This window comes from Onychomys torridus, chromosome 1 (assembly GCF_903995425.1).
Source record: "Onychomys torridus chromosome 1, mOncTor1.1, whole genome shotgun sequence".
NCBI lineage: Eukaryota > Metazoa > Chordata > Mammalia > Rodentia > Cricetidae > Onychomys > Onychomys torridus.
In genome coordinates, this window is record NC_050443.1 from 57,870,234 (window position 1) to 57,889,212 (window position 18,979).

At 38.3% G+C, this 18,979-nt stretch overlaps 2 pseudogenes; one reads left to right on the forward strand and one right to left on the reverse strand.

The window, feature by feature from the left end:
* Positions 1-3,310: 3,310 nt before the first annotated feature.
* Positions 3,311-14,811, reverse strand: LOC118571303 (annotated as a pseudogene).
* A 7-nt stretch (positions 14,812-14,818) lies between these two features.
* The window catches only part of LOC118571382, a 36,571-nt pseudogene continuing 32,410 nt past the window's right edge, over positions 14,819-18,979 (forward strand).

The window sequence follows — 18,979 nt, forward strand, 5'->3', positions numbered from 1 at the left end:
CACACACACAGGAACATCTATTCTCACAACTGTTTTTGACACCAAACTGGGAGTTCTAACCAAAAAAAATGAAGTAAGTAGTAAAATACAGACGTCCAAATTGTAAAGAAAATTCAATATTCCTCTGAAACAGTAAGTCCAATTAAATTAAATATGTTCTTTTATAAATTGCCTTGACCAAGGGGTTTTAACACAGCAATAGACTGTTATTTTGTCTTAGTTACTGTGTCCTTTGCTTTACAGAAGCTTCTCAGTTTCAGAAGGTCCCATTTATTAATTGTTTTTCTCAGTGTGTGTGCTGCTGGTGCTATATTTAGAAAGTGATCTCCTGTACCAATGCGTTCAAGACTATTTCCTACTTTCTCTTCTGTCAGGTTCAGTGTAACTGGTTTTATTTTATTTTTTTTTATTTTGATATTTTGGCCATGGAATTTAGCCTTTTGTGCATACTAGACAAACACACTACCACTGAACTATGTCTCAGCCCCCCCTTTTTGTTTATTTATTTATTATGTATACAGTGTTCTGCCAGCATGTGTCCTTGCAGGCCAGAAGAGGGAACCAGATCTAATTGCAAGTGGTTGTGAGCCACCATGTGGTTGCTGGGCATCGAGCTCAGGACCTCTGGAAGAGCAGCTGGTGATCTTCACCACTGAGATATCTCTCCAGCCCAAAATTTCCTTTTCCTTTTTTTTTAAGATTTATTTTATTTATCATGTACAGTGTTCTGTCTGCATGTATCCCTGCAGGCCAGAAGAGGGCACCAGATCTCATTACAGATGGTTGTGAGCCACCATGTGGTTGCTGGGAATTGAACTCAGGACCTCTAGAAGAGCAGTCAGTGCTCTTAACCTCTGAGCCATCTCTCCAGCCCCAAAGGTGATACTGAACTTTTTTTTTTTTTTTTTTTTTTGGTTTTTTTGAGACAGGGTTTCTCTGGGTAGCTTTGGTGTCTGTCCTGGAACTCACTCTGTAGCCCAGGCTGGCCCTGGTTTTATATTAAGGTCTTTGATCCACTTGGACTTAAGTTTTGTGAATGGCGATAGATATGGATCTATTTGCAGTCTTCTACTTGTTGACATTCAGTTATGCCAACACCATTTGTTGAAGATGCTTTCTTTCTTCCGTTGCACAGTTTTGTCTTCTTTGTCAAAATCAGGTGTTCATAGGTGTATGGGTTAATGTCGGGGTCTCCAATTCAATTCCATTGGTCTACATGTCAATTTTTATGCCAATGACTGATGGAAGAAGATGTAGAGATCGATAGCCAATCACCAGACAGAGCTCCAGGAGTCCAGTCAAAGAAAGAAAAGAGGAATTCTATGAGCAAGTGCATCAGGATCATGATGGAGAAACATATAGGGAAACCAAACCAAGATAGAGGGAACTCATGAGTTGGATCAATGCCTCTGGAGCCTACATGGGACTGGACTAGGCCCTCTGCATGGCAAGACAGTTGTGTAGCTTGATCTGCTTGGGAGGACCCTGGTAGTAGGATCAGAATCCATCTCTGGTGCATGAGCAGGCTTTGTGGAGCCCACTACCAATGATGGGACACCTCTTGCAGCTTTAATGCAGGAAGAAGTGCTTGGACTTGCCTCTACTGAATGTACCTTCACATGGGAGGCCTTGCCTTCTGGTGGAAGGGAGTGGGGCATGAGTTGGGAGGGGAGGATGGAGGGACAGGAGGAGGGAAGAGGGGGAATTTAGACTGGTGTGTAAAATGAATGAAAAAAATTCTAAATAAAAAAACAAAAACACAGCAATGGAAAAGTAACTAATATATACAGATAGCATTGAATTCCAAGTGTATATATGTGTGGCATTAAGAAATGCAGCTGGGTGGTGGTGGCACACGCCTTTAATCCCAGCACATGGGAGGCAGAGGCAGGCGGATCTTTGTGAGTTCAAGGCCAGCCTGGTCTACAGAGCAAGATTTAGGAAAGGTACAAAGCTACACTGAGAAACCCTGTCTCAAAACAACGAAAAAAAAAAAAAAAAAAGAAAGAAAGAAATTCAAAGTTGTCTGTGGATATATTGATATTGCTGATTAGGAATCTCCTTTTCTAACTGACATGAGTCTCTATGCTCAATCCCCAGTTCAAAATAAATAAATAGATAAATAAATAAATAAATAAATAAATAAATAAATACAAAAGCATTTCTATGTCCAGGTTCTCCCCCTCTCTTCCTTCTATATACCTCCTCCTTTCTCTGTCTCTCAGTACCCATATTTCCTTCTCTCTTCTCTCTAATATGTATACATGCATTTGTAGATAGAGAATATTTGTATATAGGATGATAAGAAATACATGAGAATATGTAAGAACTAATACAGATATTTAACAAGTGTGAAATATGTAATATACTAAACCCAAATCATTTCAATAAAATTGCTTTTTTTATATAGAAACACAATGTATTCCATCACGAGCACTTACACAGTTAGTCACGGAGAATAAAAGGCCTGATGGCAAGACAGGTCAACCAAAATGGAGACTGTGTCAAACTATAGTGGTCAAGGACTAATCCCTGAAAAAGCATCTCTTATCAAGTATTAATTTAAGTTTAAAAACAAATACAAATTAGCAATTCAATTTTTTCAACTTGACAGCTCACCAGTGGTACGACTGTCAGGTAAAAACATATATCTTTACAACTTGGCAGTCCCAATTTTAAACATGCACACACACACACACACACACACACACACACACACACACACACACACCAAAAACCATTCCACAGAAAAGAAAAGAATAATATGTAAACAGCTCAAAAAATGCATTAATGAGCAAAATATAAGAGAAGTCTGGATTTATACAGGAAAAAGAGTGTTCTGGAAAGCCATGTGTGAGAACCTTACAGTATATATCTGTAACTTGAGTCTCTCTAAATTCCTGAATAAAAAATGGTATCTTGCAATATTTATACTCAAGGCTTAGGTACCTACCTCACTTGGCTCTATTCCTTATCGACTCTGGCCTCTTAATTGAGAATCTGAAAAACTTGCAGATATAGTTTAAGAAAAAAAATAATCCCACATAATATGTCCCATTTCTGAAGCTACCTTAGACCTGGGTTAGCTATTAGAAAATTCCTGAAGAAAATTTTAAATATAAGTCTGTGGCTTTGTTGAATTAAGTCCCTCAGTCAGTATTTAGAAAACACCCATGATTTGAAATAATGGCATTGTTGGTGGAACCTTTTGTAGATGGATGGCTGAACAAAGTCTGTGACAACCCAGTGTTCAATCCATCTAGGGTTCAGAGGAAAACAAGGGGAGTCTAAACCACAAGTGCAGACATGTCTAGGATCCTTGTCCTTCTGGATCCACACTTTCTTCAGGGACTTTATCACTAAAAATATTCTCTGCCACCTGCCACACTTGCATGATACTGTCTCCTGATACAGCACAAATCACCCAAGTTTCGTTGGAATTCTAGGAGAAATCAGTGTGACCACTATGAATAAATGACAGTTCTGATGGGCCATCTTCTGCATCTTCTGGGGACTGTTCTCCAATTTTTCTTAAATCTCAGACTTTCAGCTTACGATAGAAGAAGCCAAAATAGTCTCACTGGGAGGTGAAACTGAACTCAGAATATTTCATCCTTTTGTGATTCAAAGGATGCAACTTGGGTTTCAGATTTCTCAGATCCCACAAGGCAACAGTCTTGCCTGCTGATCCTGTGGCAAGAATGAACTCACTATGAGAGTTGAGAGACAGGCAGTTCGCTTCAATGGCAGTGTGAGCATTGACTGAGTGGCTTGGCTTAGAAGTATTGTTTGGATGAGTATTCCAAATCATAAGTTGCTGATCATTAACAACTGACCCAAACTGAGACTTTGGAGCAGATGCCAGGAAACGTCCTATAATACTGTACACCGTTTTCCCTTTTTTGGACCTGCACTGATGATGTCCAATAGGCAGATGGTATGGTTATCTGAAGCACTGAGTACCCACTGAGCTCTGGATTTCAAGAAAGACTATAACCTTCCTTCTGATTTCCATGGAGATACAAATCTGGGTTGCACTCTCCAGAAGGCTCTGGTTTAGAAGGATGCTTTGTGTACTCAAAAACAAGATCACTGGATGGAGTCTTTGATGCAATGATGCAAGGGTTCTGGGGCATATACTGAGCCCTGCTTATTTCTCCTTCATGGTTGATCTTGATTTCTATTCAATTTTTCCACTGACAGAGCCCAAACTTCCAAATTCCATTTCACTGTCATAGTATGATGCATCAAACTGAGCATCACCATTAGGGAGTTTGACACTGGCTATCACCAGGAATTTTTTTTTCATCCAATGTGTGTATTCCCAGGTCAAGCCAAGGAATGCTGAAATCTTTCCTATCATGCCTGGTTACATCTGGAAGCCACTGGAAAGTTAAACTGGGCCACTCCAGTGCATGGGTGATCACCAAATCATAAGGTAAGGGGTGCTCTTTTGCTGTATTGTGTACTCCTCATTGATCACACATTCTTCCATCACATTGCCAAAGGCACTTCCTTGTCAGCCAGGACAGCAGGCAAGCCAGTGTGGGGCTGGGAAATACTGGGGTCTTGAGCTGCAACGGGGGCAGGCAGGCTACAGGCCTCAATACAATCTTTCACTGAAAATATTTTTCTATATGATTTTTAAAAGAATCCTAAAATCAAATTAAGAGGATAATTCTGACTATGATAATCAAAACAGAATTTAATTTTAAGAGCAAATATAGTAAGTATAAAATTTATACTCTGATGATCGTATTTGTGAAATATATTTAAAATTGTTAAATAAGTACAATGGTATTCTTTCTGTGGACCAAAAGACTGAACATTGTTCAGATTGTAATAGTTCTGAATTGGTTTGTGTATTGTGCACATTCTCCACCTGACTTCTATAGAAGCCGACCTCCAAAATTTCTGTAAAACCCAAAGCCTCAAGTTTGCCAAAAAAAAGTCTTGACTTAAGGGAGTAAGAGAGAACTCACATTTTCTAACTTTAAAACTTAACTACAAACAATAGTTGGATGTATTTATTCTGTAGCCAGGAAATAGGCCTCACCTATATCTCCATCAGCAGATGTCTTAATACTAAGGTTCTCCCAATTCAGTAATAAATGCATTTATTAAATTTCATAAAGGCATAGGATTGGTTGATTTTTGTTTTCTCAAATCTGAAACTCAAGCCTTTTCATCATATTAACTACTGCTGGATGCATTTCAATGAAAATTAATGGTGTGCATTTCTCCAACCCTTTTCAGTCTCTGTGTCTTTTTGTCTATGTCACACACACATACACACACACACACACACACACACACACACACACACACACCATGCAAAACGACAATATGGTATACATATACAGCAGAATTTTAGTCTGTACTAAATCATAATGAAATCATGTAATCTGAAAGAGAATGGAGTTAACCAGAGTCCATGAGTGCAATAAGGCAGACTCAGAAAGACAGCTATCACATTAAGGATACTTCTGCCATACATGGAATCTGAATGTAAACATGATAGATTATAGATAGGTAGGTACACAGATAGGTAGCTGATAGTGACATAACTTGAGAGTGGAAGAGAGCTGTGCGGGGATCAAAAAGGGTAAATGGTGGGAAAAAAATCCCATGCTTTCTCTCATATTTAGAAATCTGACTGCACACACACACACACACACACACACACACACACACATTTGTATAATAGATATATCTTTGACAAAAATGGCAGAATGGTGAGTATTTTCAGGGAGGCATGAGATCAAGAGGAAGCAAGGAAGACCAGGAGGGAATGGCGGCAAGGTGCAGTGATGTACATGCACAAAAATACTACACAATGAAACCCACTTGTTTACACTAAGTAAAATACTTTGCAGAATAAAATTAACATTTTAAGTGTTTGTGGCATAAGAAAAGACACTAATCAATGAAATATACTGAGAGTTCAAAGGTTAATCCAGATAATATCTGTAAATTGAATTTCATTAATGAAGTAATGATGGCTTCACAGGCCATAAAGACTACCTTTTGTAAGTAAAAGCCTTGGGACCAATATGGCAGGCCAATGGAGAAGAAAGGCTTTGTACTTCTGCCTCTCATTGTATACAAAAATTAATGCAAAGGAAATCCAAGATCAGGTTTCAGAGAGAAAAAAATCATGGTTTAGGTTGAAGCAAAGAGGAGAATATTAAAGACAATGGTTTTTACAGCAGATCCTTTCAAATGCCACTAAACAGGCACAAAACAGAGAAATAAGTAAAGTTTACTTTCTCAAATTAAAAATGTTTTTACTAAAAATTCTTAAAAGAAATGAAAATCAAGCTACTGCAGGGGAAGAATATTCACAAATAATATCACATATAAAATAAGAGGTCAGTGCAAAGCCTATATGAAGAAGCCTATAAACTCAGTTATAGAAAAGAGAAACAACCCAATTAAAAATGTTCAATGGCCTTAATAGGCATTTTCCAAGGAAGATGAAAAAACGGCCCCCCAAAATACTTGTAAAGATACTAAACATCACTGGTCATTAGAAAAATGAAAATAAAAATTGCAAGTAGAAATCACTCCATATCTTCTCCACTAGGATAGATAAAATGAAAAGAAGTTTGGGTACTGAATGTAGAAATTGAAAATCTTGTAATTTCTATTGAAAATACAAATGGATAAAAGGCATTGTGAAGGAAAAATGCCTGTTAGTACCTCAGAAAGTTAGGTCTAAAGCTTTTATCCATCCAGGAAATTCCACACCCAGTGGATTTGCAAGAAATTGACTCATGCTGGTGAAGATATAGAGTAAGAGAACACTTATTCATTGCTGGTGTGAGTGTAAACTTGTACAACCACTATGGAAATCAATATTATATCAGAAAGATGGGAATTAATCCATGTAAAAGTCCATCTATTTGTCGGGCAAAAGTGGAGCATGCCTTTAATCCTAGCACTTGGGAGGCAGAGGCAGGTGGATCTCTGTGAGTTCGAGGCCAGCCTGGGCTACCAAATGAGTTCCAGGAAAGGCGCAAAGCTTACACAGAGAAACCCTGTCTTGAAAAACCAAAAGAAAAAAAAAAGAGTCCAGCTATTCTACTCTTTGGCATATACCCAATGGATGCTTCATTCTACCACAGAGACACTTGCTCAAATAATGTCCATTGCTACTTTATTCATAATAGACAGAAACTGGAAACAACCTAGATGTTTCTCAACAGAAGAATGGGTAAAGAAAATGTGATACATTTACACAATGCAGTATTACTCAGCTGTTAAAAAATGATTGTGAAATTTGCAGGCAAATTGATGGAACTGGAAAAAAATCATTCAGAGTGAAATATCCCAGACCCAGGAAGACAAAAATGGTATGTATTCTCTTATATGTGGATAACGGTTGTTAAGTCATATAACAATCTGTCTGTCTGTACACTGTGAAGACGTGATGCTCTCATTGTTAATAGAAAGCTGATTCACTGATAGCTAGGCAGGATTTGGGGGCCGGACAGAATGCTGGGAAAAAGGAGGGCAGAGTCAGAGGAGTCTCAAGCCAGATGCAAAAGAAGGAACATGGGAAATTTATAGATGAGGTAAACAAGGCTTGGGGCAGCACATAGTTAATAGAAATGAGTTAATTTAATTTAAGTTGTAAGAGCTGGTCGGAGACAAGCCTAGGCTATAGGCTGAGAATTGATAATTAATAATAATTCTCTGTGTGATTATTTGGGGAGCAGTTGATGGGACAGAGCTGATCAGGAGTCTATACTGAAAACTCTGCCTACAGATAACAAAGATAGACTCCATAGAACCACAGATGGTAGGTATACAGTAAGACACTAGAGTAAACAGATGCATCTTATTAGGAAAGATAAAATAATAGAGAGATATGGATGGATAGGGAGGATTTAATAGAAGTATCAAGTGGAGAGGGGGAAATTAAAGGACATTTGAGGGGGAGTATGGAAAAATAATGCAGTGGAATTATGGCTAAATAATCGGGGAGACAGTCCCAAATGATAATCTCTTGTCACCGAACAAAGCTTCCAGTACCCGGTTTGGGTTACATCTAATTGAGATGTTGGCCAAAAGGGCCCTGTGGGAATCCCCAAACAAACAGGCTGTTTCTCTCCACAAGCTGACACTAAGGCCCCTTTGCTGATGACAGCACCTATGCAGTTCACTGAAGATGGAGATGTTGAGCTGGTGCTTCATAGAGCCTTTACTACTGTGTTCTGGCACTTTGGGCATAAGAAGGTACTATACCAAAGCTATCAAAACAGAAACAGAAACACCACGCTCACAACAAAACCTTTATCTACAATGCCATACTACCTCCAAGATATGCTAGGGCCATGTTTACACAAAGTTTGTAGGAGTTAACAACCAATAACTTATTTGACTTAAGGCTCACTATACAAGATGGAACCTATACCCAAAACTATTTGGATGACCAAGAGCCTGAGATTAAATTGCGTAGGGTAAAACCAAATAACACTAGTCTAAAAAGTGAAAAAAATATAGGAATAAAATGATTCCTAATGATATTCTGCTGTATGTATCAATCAGCACCTTATTTAGCTATTATAGGAGAAACTTCCTCATGCACTCGATGGGAACAAATATAGAGACCCACAACCAGCAATTACACAAAGCGTGAGACCTTGAAACTTTCACAGTTCATGGGATGTCTCCTCAAATCTCTCCCCTCAGAGCTCAGGGAACCCTGTGGAAGAGGAGGTAGAAAGACTGTAAGGTCCATAGTGGCTTGAGGATACCTAGAAAACAAAACCCTCTAAATTAACATGAGCAAACCTCATATGAACTCACAGAGACTGAAGCAGCATGCACAGAGCCTGCACAGGTCTGCACAAGGTCCTCTCTGTTTAAATTATGGCTTCCAGTTTAGTATTTTTATGGGATTCCTGAATGTGCCAACAAGGGGGTTTCTGATTCTTGGGCCTTTTCTCGGTCTCTTTTCCTTCTGTTGGTTTGTCTTATCCAACTTTAATGTAATAATTAACTGAACTGTCATTTATACCTGCTGGGAGAGGGAAAAATCTGTTTTATTCAATGGAGTTGATACCGATTATATCAGGGCTCATCTCATGTTCATCAGTAGCTGAGCAACATATAATAGACTTCACACACACAAAAAATGTGAATATCAAAACGTGTATGTGAACATTTCATTCCATATTATTTGTAACAGCGAAGCAAGAGAAGTAAATCACATGGCTGTCAACTCATGAATGGATTAAAAATTGCTTAACTGATAGAATAATGGTATATTCACACTAATGGTATATTCATAGTATTTGACACCATTTAAGCATAAAATGGTGACATCTTTATAAATGTTATAACTAGATGAACCATAATTTTATCCTTATATTCACAGAGAAGTGTATTCCTCACCCCTCTTAAAGGAAATTTCTCTTTGCAACAGACAGACAGGGGTGATTATAGAAAAATACAACCAATCACAATGTACTCTGCTGGAGCCTACTTCCAATGGAAACATCCACCATTCCACTCCTGCTTATAACACTCAGGAATCATTGCAGAAGAGGGAGCAGAAAGATTGTAAGAATCCTCCCAGAGGATCAAGGGGTTTGCTGTGAGGTTGTTTCCTAGAATGTCAGAAGCTACACTCGTTAAGTCTCACTACCATGACTACTCAAACATGAGCTGAACAGACACAACAACACTAGATATTCTAAAGCGGACAGGGAAGGCCCAGAAGGCCTCAACTCTACACAGAAATCTACAAGCAACCAATAAATGCCGAGAGCAAGAAAAAAGTTTTCTCCAGTTGTGAGCACACCAACTGGTTATCCAATACCAAATGGTCATCCCAGAAAATATATGCAAAAGTAACATCATACAGTCTGATCAGGTTACGTTTAGGTATATATACACTTGCCTGTATGTAACAACAATTACTAAAAAAAAAAAAAAAAAAAAAAAAAAAACAAAAAAACAAGGCCATGAATTTGAAAGAGAGCATGGAGGAGTATATAGAAAGGTTTGAAGGAAGAAAAAGGAAGGGGGAAATGAAAACATCCACAATAAAATAAGTAATTTAAATAATCCAAGTGGTATTAGTCTGTCCAAAAGAACATTTTCAATTTTATTTATGTAAAATGTTTGGAATACATAAATCCATAGAAACAAGTTTATTCTTGTTTGCTGAAGGTTAGAAAATTTGGTGTAGAATGGGGAAAGAAATGGACATGACTTCTAATGAGTGTGTAGTTTCCTGTAAGGAAATAAAATTGCTCTAAAATCACATGCAGTAGGTCTTATAGATGTCTGAGTGCATCTAAAATCATTGGTTATGTAGTAAAATGATTTGAATTTATAGCATATTAATTGTATCTCAACAAATATGAGGGGTGTGTGTGTGTGTGTGTGTGTGTGTGTGTGTGTGTGTGTGTGTGTCTTAACTCTTCACAGAATTTCTCTTCTTCGATCTATGTTTCAATTTATAAGAGAGATATGCAATAATCACTTTCCTAGGAGAGATCAGTATTATTTTACCGAAACTTAGAAACCACCAGACTTCTCACCAAAAGATTTAAAGCACAGAAGCTGTGATGCTGTTGATTTCCAAGACCAACACTCTGAATAAACTTCTCTCTAATAAATAAAGCATCTCCTTTGTCATTCAGACCTCCACAGAAACAGCAAGCCAGTGGAGGGCACAATTTCTAAATTGTTATTTAGGAGAGAGCACAAGCAAGTAACACAGAAGAATTACAACTATTCACACAGACGAAAGTTCCATGTATACTTAAGAAGGCGTTTGTTTTCAAGACAGGATTTTTTTTTTTTTGGTATAGCTTTGGCTGTCCTGGAACTGGCTTTGTAGACCAGGCTAGCTTCCAACTCACAGAGATCCACCTGCCTCTGCCTCCTGAATTCTGAGATTAAAGGTGTGCACCACCACTGCCTTGCAATACCTAAGAGTTAGCCTATTCCATTGTGGAAAGTTGATAAATGGAATCACAGAAAATAAGAGCTGGGAAAGTATAGAGATAATCCATTCCAGATGATTAATTTTGAAATATGAGGATATCAAAAGCCAGGAAGAGGAAATATTCTGTTCAAGGTCATATAGTCACACTTCTTTTCCTTAGGTGTCCTGTATAGTTATAGACAGGAAAAATTTTAAATTAGGTTGCTTTAAAAAATACTCCTGCTATCTATTACTATAGATAGTTGTAGCTGCCATATGAGTGTGGGGAACTGAATCCAGGTTCTCTTGAAAAAACAGCCAGTGCTCTTCAACACTGAGCCATCTCTTCATCTCCATACAGAACATTTCAGTGAATGCTCATGCAGAGGAAAGAGGCAGGAAAAGTCTCCTTGCCTGAGTGTGCTTGACCTGGAACACAGCTGCAACCTAGGAAACCTCTGAATGTATACAAGAAATTCAGAGACCAGTCAGATCCTCATTCCAAATGTAATCTTTAGAATAGTTATCCTTGCATGCATTGAAAATACTTTTGGTCCAAGAAGATGGTTCAATGTGTAATAGTGTTTGCAGCTCAAAGCTGATGACTTGAGTTTGGTACTGGAATCCATGGATAAAGGAGAGATCTCACTCACCAAAGGTAGTTTTGACCTCCACATGTGCTCTATGGCATGTGTTTATCTGCACAGGGACCCAAACGCGCACACACGGCGGACACACACACACACACACACACACACACACACACACACACACACACACACACACACACACACACACACACACACACACACACACAAATAGAGGGGGAGGGGAGAGAGAAATATGCAATAAGAACACATTTAGTTAAATTAGTAAAACATTTGCTGCTTTAAATTTTAGGCCATTTCCTATCCTAGCTCTTTTCAGATCCATGTAAACTTACTGTGCCTCTTCTTCCACTGAGCACTTTTAATACTGAGACAAAATTTACACATATACCTAGAACTGTTCTTTCTCTAAATAGGTCATTCCCAGGTCTGTATGCAAATAAATCCTCGGGCAGGGCAGAGAAGCTTTTGAAGCATCCACAGTCTCAGCCACCTCATCTGCTCTTACTCTTCAGCACTGTGATGAATAATGCTTCTAAGAAACCATTATCTCGTTGGTCATTGGTGGCACATGCCTTTAATCCCAGCACTCGGGAGGCAGAGGCAGATGGATCTCTGTGAGCTGGAGGCCAGCCTGGTCTACTGGAGGCCAGCCTGGTCTACAAGTGAGTTCCAGGACAGCCTCCAAAGCTACAGAGAAACCCTGTCTCAAAAACCAAAAAAACCAAAAAAAAAAAAAAAAAAAAAGAAAAGAAAAAAAGAGAAAACCAAAAAGAAACCATTATCTCAACTCTTCTGACCTCTAGCTTAAATTCAAAAGATAAACTCAAAATCGGTCATGATGTTGATGGGTTATGTAGTGTTGACTTTTCAAAAAGTTGACTGTTCAAAACATGCATGGGATAGTAACAACTAAAATTAAGACTTCCATAGACTTATAATTCAAAGTCACATTACTTATCAACTGCATATGTCATTCTGTGCTTGAAGAAGCAATGATCAATTGAAAATATCCAGGAAGAGAGGCCTGGAGTCATTATCTAGCTCTCATTTTTATAACAGCCCACTAAAACAGATGACCATAAGTCCCTCACATGATTAATGGGTGTGTGAGGAATAATAAGGACACTGTAAGTTAGAGTAAGTTACTTTGAGAAGAACATGGTCTTGGCCCACAGGATGCATGTAGATTAGTCATAGGGATTGCCACACCAAAAATGATAGATACTGGAGAAATACGGAACCAAAAGAGGTCATATAGGTGTAGTGAGTCAGAGATGTCTTGAGGGCAGGAACTTATGTCATTCCCCACAGTATCCTAAGAAATGGTCATTATTCAGAGGTAATAAATAAGCCATGACCGCTTTAAATTGGGTCTAACAGGTGAATTATTGCCTTCCTCTCCCATGAGATAAATATGTTTCTTTTTACATATTACTTAATTGTTCAAGGATGCATATATTATAGGACATAGAGTGATGTATAAAACTAGTTCTATGTAACCCCAATGGTGGTATTCATTTTCCTGAAGGCACAAATGATCCAAGTTTAGCCATTATCACTTTAGTTTTAAAAACAACCAAGATTCCTTATCCTGTTGGGGTGAAGAGACCACAAAGGATCTTACTGCTAAGGGTGGAGATAACCCTGATCCCAGAATGCAGTCTGCTCTACCACATTCTGCATTGCACAGAGCAGACTACCTTCTGCCTAAGGTTGTGGCAATCCTTTACAGCTACTTTAATTTCAAATATTGATTAAGGACAAATGGATCTGGGGAAAGATTGTTTTTGTCGCCAGCAAATGATCATTAAGAGACATTAAATATCTTAGACAAATTGAGTTTCTAATTGATGTAGCATATACAAGTCACTTACTTTATTTAAGTAAGGTTTGTTTTTAATATTGTTTTAACAAAATGTGTGTGTGTGTGTGTATGCATGTGAAAAAAAAACAAAGAAAAAAGAAAGGAAAGAAAGAATTGAAAGACCTTGGAAAGATGGCACAACAGCCAAGACGTCTGTCCTGAAAGTTCTCCCCATCCAAGATTCCTTGCAGCAGAGCCAATTTTCAGTGGAGTCCACTCCAGTTTCTCAGAGTCCACGGTCACACTGTAATGTGACTATAATTGATACGTGTAGAGTACTTCAGGGGTTTTGAGTTTGCAAGGTATTTTCACTTTATATCATCCTTGGGGAAATTCTGTAACAGAGGGTTGAGAGAGAATTATGATCCCTGCTTTTACATGTGAATCAGTCATGGAAAGACCAGCTCTCTTCCTCCCTCCCTCCTTCCCTCTCTCCCTCTCTCCCTCCCTCCCTCCCTCCCTCCTTCCCTCCCTCTCTCCCTCCTTCTTCCATCTCTCTCTCTCTCTGTATTTGTGTATTTGTGTGTCCCTCTGTGTCTCTCTTGTCTCTGTCTCTTGCTCTTTCCTTTCCTCCCTCTCACATGTACTTACATGTGCATGGGTATGTGTGCATGTACATACATACATCAATCCCATAAATACAGAAGGAGGAAGGCTATTTGAGCAGACTCTGACTCCAGATTTGTTGTTTTACTACTATATTAGGCAAAGTTTTCTGTGGTAAAGGATCAGTTATTCATGCAGCCTTGAACAATGTATGAAGGTTGAATGTTTCAAGGTTACTGCAGAGAAAGAGACATGGGTGCTGTTCCATGTGTACTCAGTAAGGAATTAATAAGTGTTGTGATGAAAAAGAAAGAAAAATGAAAGCTAAATAAGACAACCAGAACAGAGGGCTGGGAAAAAGTGCCTCTTAATATATTCAGAAATAAAACTTATTATATGTATTAGTGGGATACAATTCATTTAATAACAGTAGGGGAAGAAGTGTATAGTAAACGCTTTTCAAAGTATTATTTATGCACTATAATAAAATACCATACACCAAATAGGGATTCTTAAGATCTTTTCATCCTGGTCTATGCAAACAGAGCTATATACTCAAAGTGAACTGTAGTTCTGATTCTAACCAATTTCTAAATCAGAGCAGCAGAAATATCTGTTCCCCATTCTGCACTTTATTCCTCAAATACAGAAGAGTACAGTAAAGATAAGAAATACCCCTGGAAACATGACAATGTCTAGACAGAACTTTTTAGAGAAAAATAAATTGTACATAAAAGAAGTACTTGTTGTAAGAACAGTAGGCATGGGATTCTGGAACACACGGAGTTTGCATTACCACAGTGGCTCCATGCATCATCTGTCACTTTCCAGGGAAAGGCATGCATTGAGGCGATGACAGATTATAGGACTGGTGAAAGCCCTCCAGTCGACCAGCATCATTACCTTCGGCCTGCCTCAGCTATCCGTCAGCAATTGGAGCAGGCCCCTCAGAGCCTTTGTGACAGCTCATTCAGGCCCGCTTCCCTTGCCGATCCCACAGACTTTGAAGTCTTCATACTCTCAACAGGGGAGTAGAAAAGTGATTTATGAGCCCTATTGAAACATCACAAATAATTCAAGAGATTAAGGAATATGGAGAAAGGAAAAGGAAAATACCCAGTTCTAATATGCATCCATGATATACTTATCAAGTAATCACTGAAGTCTACAGTATCTTCTAAAGGTTCATGTAAATATTTCCCATGAGGTTTCCGTTCTCTGTCTTATGTTCCTCTAATACCAGACCTTCCTCCTAAGTCAGTGTGCATCAAGGCAGTTTGTCTTAGAAGAGAGACGGTGAACATCTTTAGCTTACCTGTTCTCATTGATCAATGAGTCATGCCTACCTGGAGAACCAGTTAGAAGAGCATCAGGATGCATTCTGCTCATGCAAACTAGAGGCTTGGTTAATGATCACCATGCTCATTTGTCTCGGGAGAAAGTGGATTCAGAACTGGTGCTGTGATTTAGAAAAACCGAAATGCTAAAGGGAAAAGTGACATTGCAGATATTCAGGCAGTTAAACTTTCAGAAATATTGTCATCTATTTAAAGACTCACAGGTATGGCCAGCTGAGATATGAAAAATCAAAAGGACATACCCATGTTTACTTATGTTAAGATTAAGTGATGTCCTGAATATAAGGGAAGTGACAGACAGCACCTGGCAGAAAGCAAGAGACTCAGTAAAAGGCAACGATTCCTACTCTTCATCATAGTTCAAGGTAAAACAATCATTCTTTTGTCTATGCTTTCACAAAAAACAGCAACAACAACAGCAAAATTGATGTTGATTCTACAGTAAAGTGACTGTGCTGCAACACAGCTTTATTCATTTTCTTTTGTCTTTGTTTATCCAGAGCTTTGTGGAAACTAGAACTGTGATGTCATTGTATTAGATCCCCTAGATGGAAGCAGGACCTAAGCAAATAGTAAGCATCAATACAGGTGAGGAAACAGGGGAAAAGATCGTGATGGTAGGGGATGGGAAGGAGGGCTAGAAGATACAGTGAAAACAACAGTACAAGTACATTTTCTCCACTTTCTAGAGTATTCAATTGGAAATACAGCTCAGGTGGCTGAAGCATTCTTCCTGAGCTTATTTTTCTTTGGCCTGTTCTGTCTCTGCTGCAAGATAGAAGTTCAAGCCACAGAGGAAAGCTGAAGCAGAGACACATGCTTGAAGTTCCCTGCCCCTACATGCCATTATTGTCACATTGAACTATAGGCTATTCCTTACTTGTGACCCAGTGTACCTTATTATTTTTTTTATATCAAGCCCAACTTTCAACTTGTCATAATCTTTTCTAAGAAAATTAACTCACCCCACCTTAAGATCTGTTTTGTCTTGAAATACATTATCATCATAGTCCCAGGGAAAAGCTGATGGCCTAGGCCACCCGAATTGCCCCTGATGTTTAAAGCACAACAACTCTGCCCTAAGGCACTGTGTCTTGAGCCTCAAAGTTCTATATCTTTTATATGTTTAATGCTGAAAACAATTTTGGGGTTTTTTTTTTCCTTAAAATTTTCATTTCTGTATCTACTTCGAGGTTTTCATTATTTTTAGTCATCCTTGCTCTCATTTGTATAATAATCCATTCCATTGTTGGGTCAATGGCTCCTTCTTTTGCTTTCTCCTTTTTTATCACACTCAATGGATTTCTCAACTGTCCACTTAGATGCCTATCTAATTCCCTGGTGTCTCAGTTCTTTGAGATCTTCATCTCCCTCATAGTTCCTTTTCTAGTTTCTACCAATTTCCAGCCATCTTCTTCGCAGTTTAAGCCTTGTTCCTCCTTCTGTTTCTTCATAATTCCATCCAGACACCCAAATGAGCACACTCTCCTTTCCATTTGGATTTCTAATTTTCTACCTCTAAAGCATCCCACTCATTTGACAGATAGTTTCTGCTTTTGTTTACATAGAGACAAAGTAATCTATGAAGAAGGAGGAGGTAAAGGATGAGGAAGAAGAAGAGAAAGAGGAGGAAGAGGAAAAAGAGGATGAGGAAGAGGAGGAGGAAGAAGAAGGAAAAGAAATAAATCTAGCATGCTCTGAATTCTGTGGGCTGCATTTCTCAAACATAACTGGACTTCTGACATAAAACATGAAATACGCCTAATAATAATCTCTCCCATCCAATAGTCAAACCCTAATGGACTTGTGTTTTAAAATCTCACCATTCTCATGCTGTCCCTTTACTCTTCTCTTGTCTTTCATTTACAGCTTATTAAAAAGAGTTATGTAAAGTTTGTTTGTATTTCTGGCATTTCCCACTCACTGCAGAATAAAGAATAGTTTATTTCTCATCCTGACATCTCTACTTATGCTACCATCACCAAGATCACCTGTGTTGGTCCAGACTATTGCCAAAAGCCATACCTGTGGTTATTTCCCAATGGTGATGGACATGTTCACAGATGCTTCACACAGAAGAGTTCATTACTCCTTCTCTGAAATGATACTGTATTTTGTTGGATTTCTGTCCACTGTACTTCACATTCAAAGTACATTTGGAACCCTCAGCTCTTTGCAACCAGAGGTGAAAGAATGCTCACTCACATGGTAACCACAAAGAGTATAAGTCCTTCTTTACTTTGTCTTTAAAAATATCTGTAGATAATTAAACCACATGATGATTAAGGAAAATATCTGTGTATACTGAATTATAATTTAATTATAATCAGAAGTCAGTCTTGAAGAATTTGTAGATAACAGCATTCTAGAAGGTATATATTAGACACAAAGTTAAGGCAAGAGACAATTTGACATGGCAAGGAAGGAGAGTTGCCATTTGCCTAGACCACACAAAGTCACCAAATGGGGAAAATAGGAAGCTATGTAGGAAGAAAGCAGTCATCAGATATTTATGAGCTCATAATAGCATAAAAGTTTTGGACCGTGTTTTATTAAAATACTACCACATGAAAGCCTACACAAATCATAATTAGACAGAAGGCATGTTTCAATATGTATAGTTTTAATACTACTTAATGATTAAAAAAATATAAATATCCACAACCATGGGACTAATTGAGTTCCACAATGAAATAGGATGCTACAGTTAAAAGTGTAGCGGTGAAGTCATGATGTTGTATGAGTTAATTCCAGGATTTGAGAGGCAGAGGTAGGAAGTCTGTGTGTTTAAGGTTGGTCTGGGCTGTTTAATGAATTCAAGCTGAAAAAGGACTACACAATGAGACTCAAGGGAAAAAAAGGATAAATGAAAGAAAGGGGAAGGGAAAAGAATGGAAAGGAAGAGAAGGAAGGGAAAGGCAAGGTAAGCCAGAAGGAGGAGAAAACTATACATGGTAGCTCATGCCAGTAATCCCCAAAAGGAATCCAGGCTATTGTAAGTTCATGGCCATCTTGAGCTATCTATTGATATCCTGTTTCTAAAACAAAAAAGAAAAACAAGAATAAATCCTACTATATTATGAAAAAGAATCACTCTATGTTACTAAGTCACAATACATGATTCAGAAAAGCTTGAATAATACTTTTTTTTTAAATCAAATATGAGCATACACATGCTACTCTCTGAAAAATGACTTGGGAGGCAGGTTCTGCATTGTTATGTTGATGACATGGTTTTCTGGGTTTTTAGGAGTTGAAGGGAGTTTCTCCTTTTGTGTATTTGGCACTTTTGCATTGGAGAATGTGTTCATATATTAGTAAATAAGTTAAAGCTAAGCATAGTAGAAGAATGAATTACCATCCAAATACAACAACAATCCAGAGCTGATTTCTGAACTGCAGGCACATTGTCAGTCAGTGAGACTACCAGTTGACCCCACAACTTTATTTTGACCAAAGTCAAAATCAGCATCTTCTTGTCACTCATCAGGTTAAGTCTCAAATAGTATCTGTTTAGAGTCTTCTGTGGTCTTCCATGTGCTTCCTGGTAACCTCAGACCTTGTAATTCTCCTCTGTTCCTTTTATAGAATTCTTACTTGGCACAGGAATGCCTGCTTGTTAACCATTGTGTCTCTGCTGCTTGAAAAAAAAAAT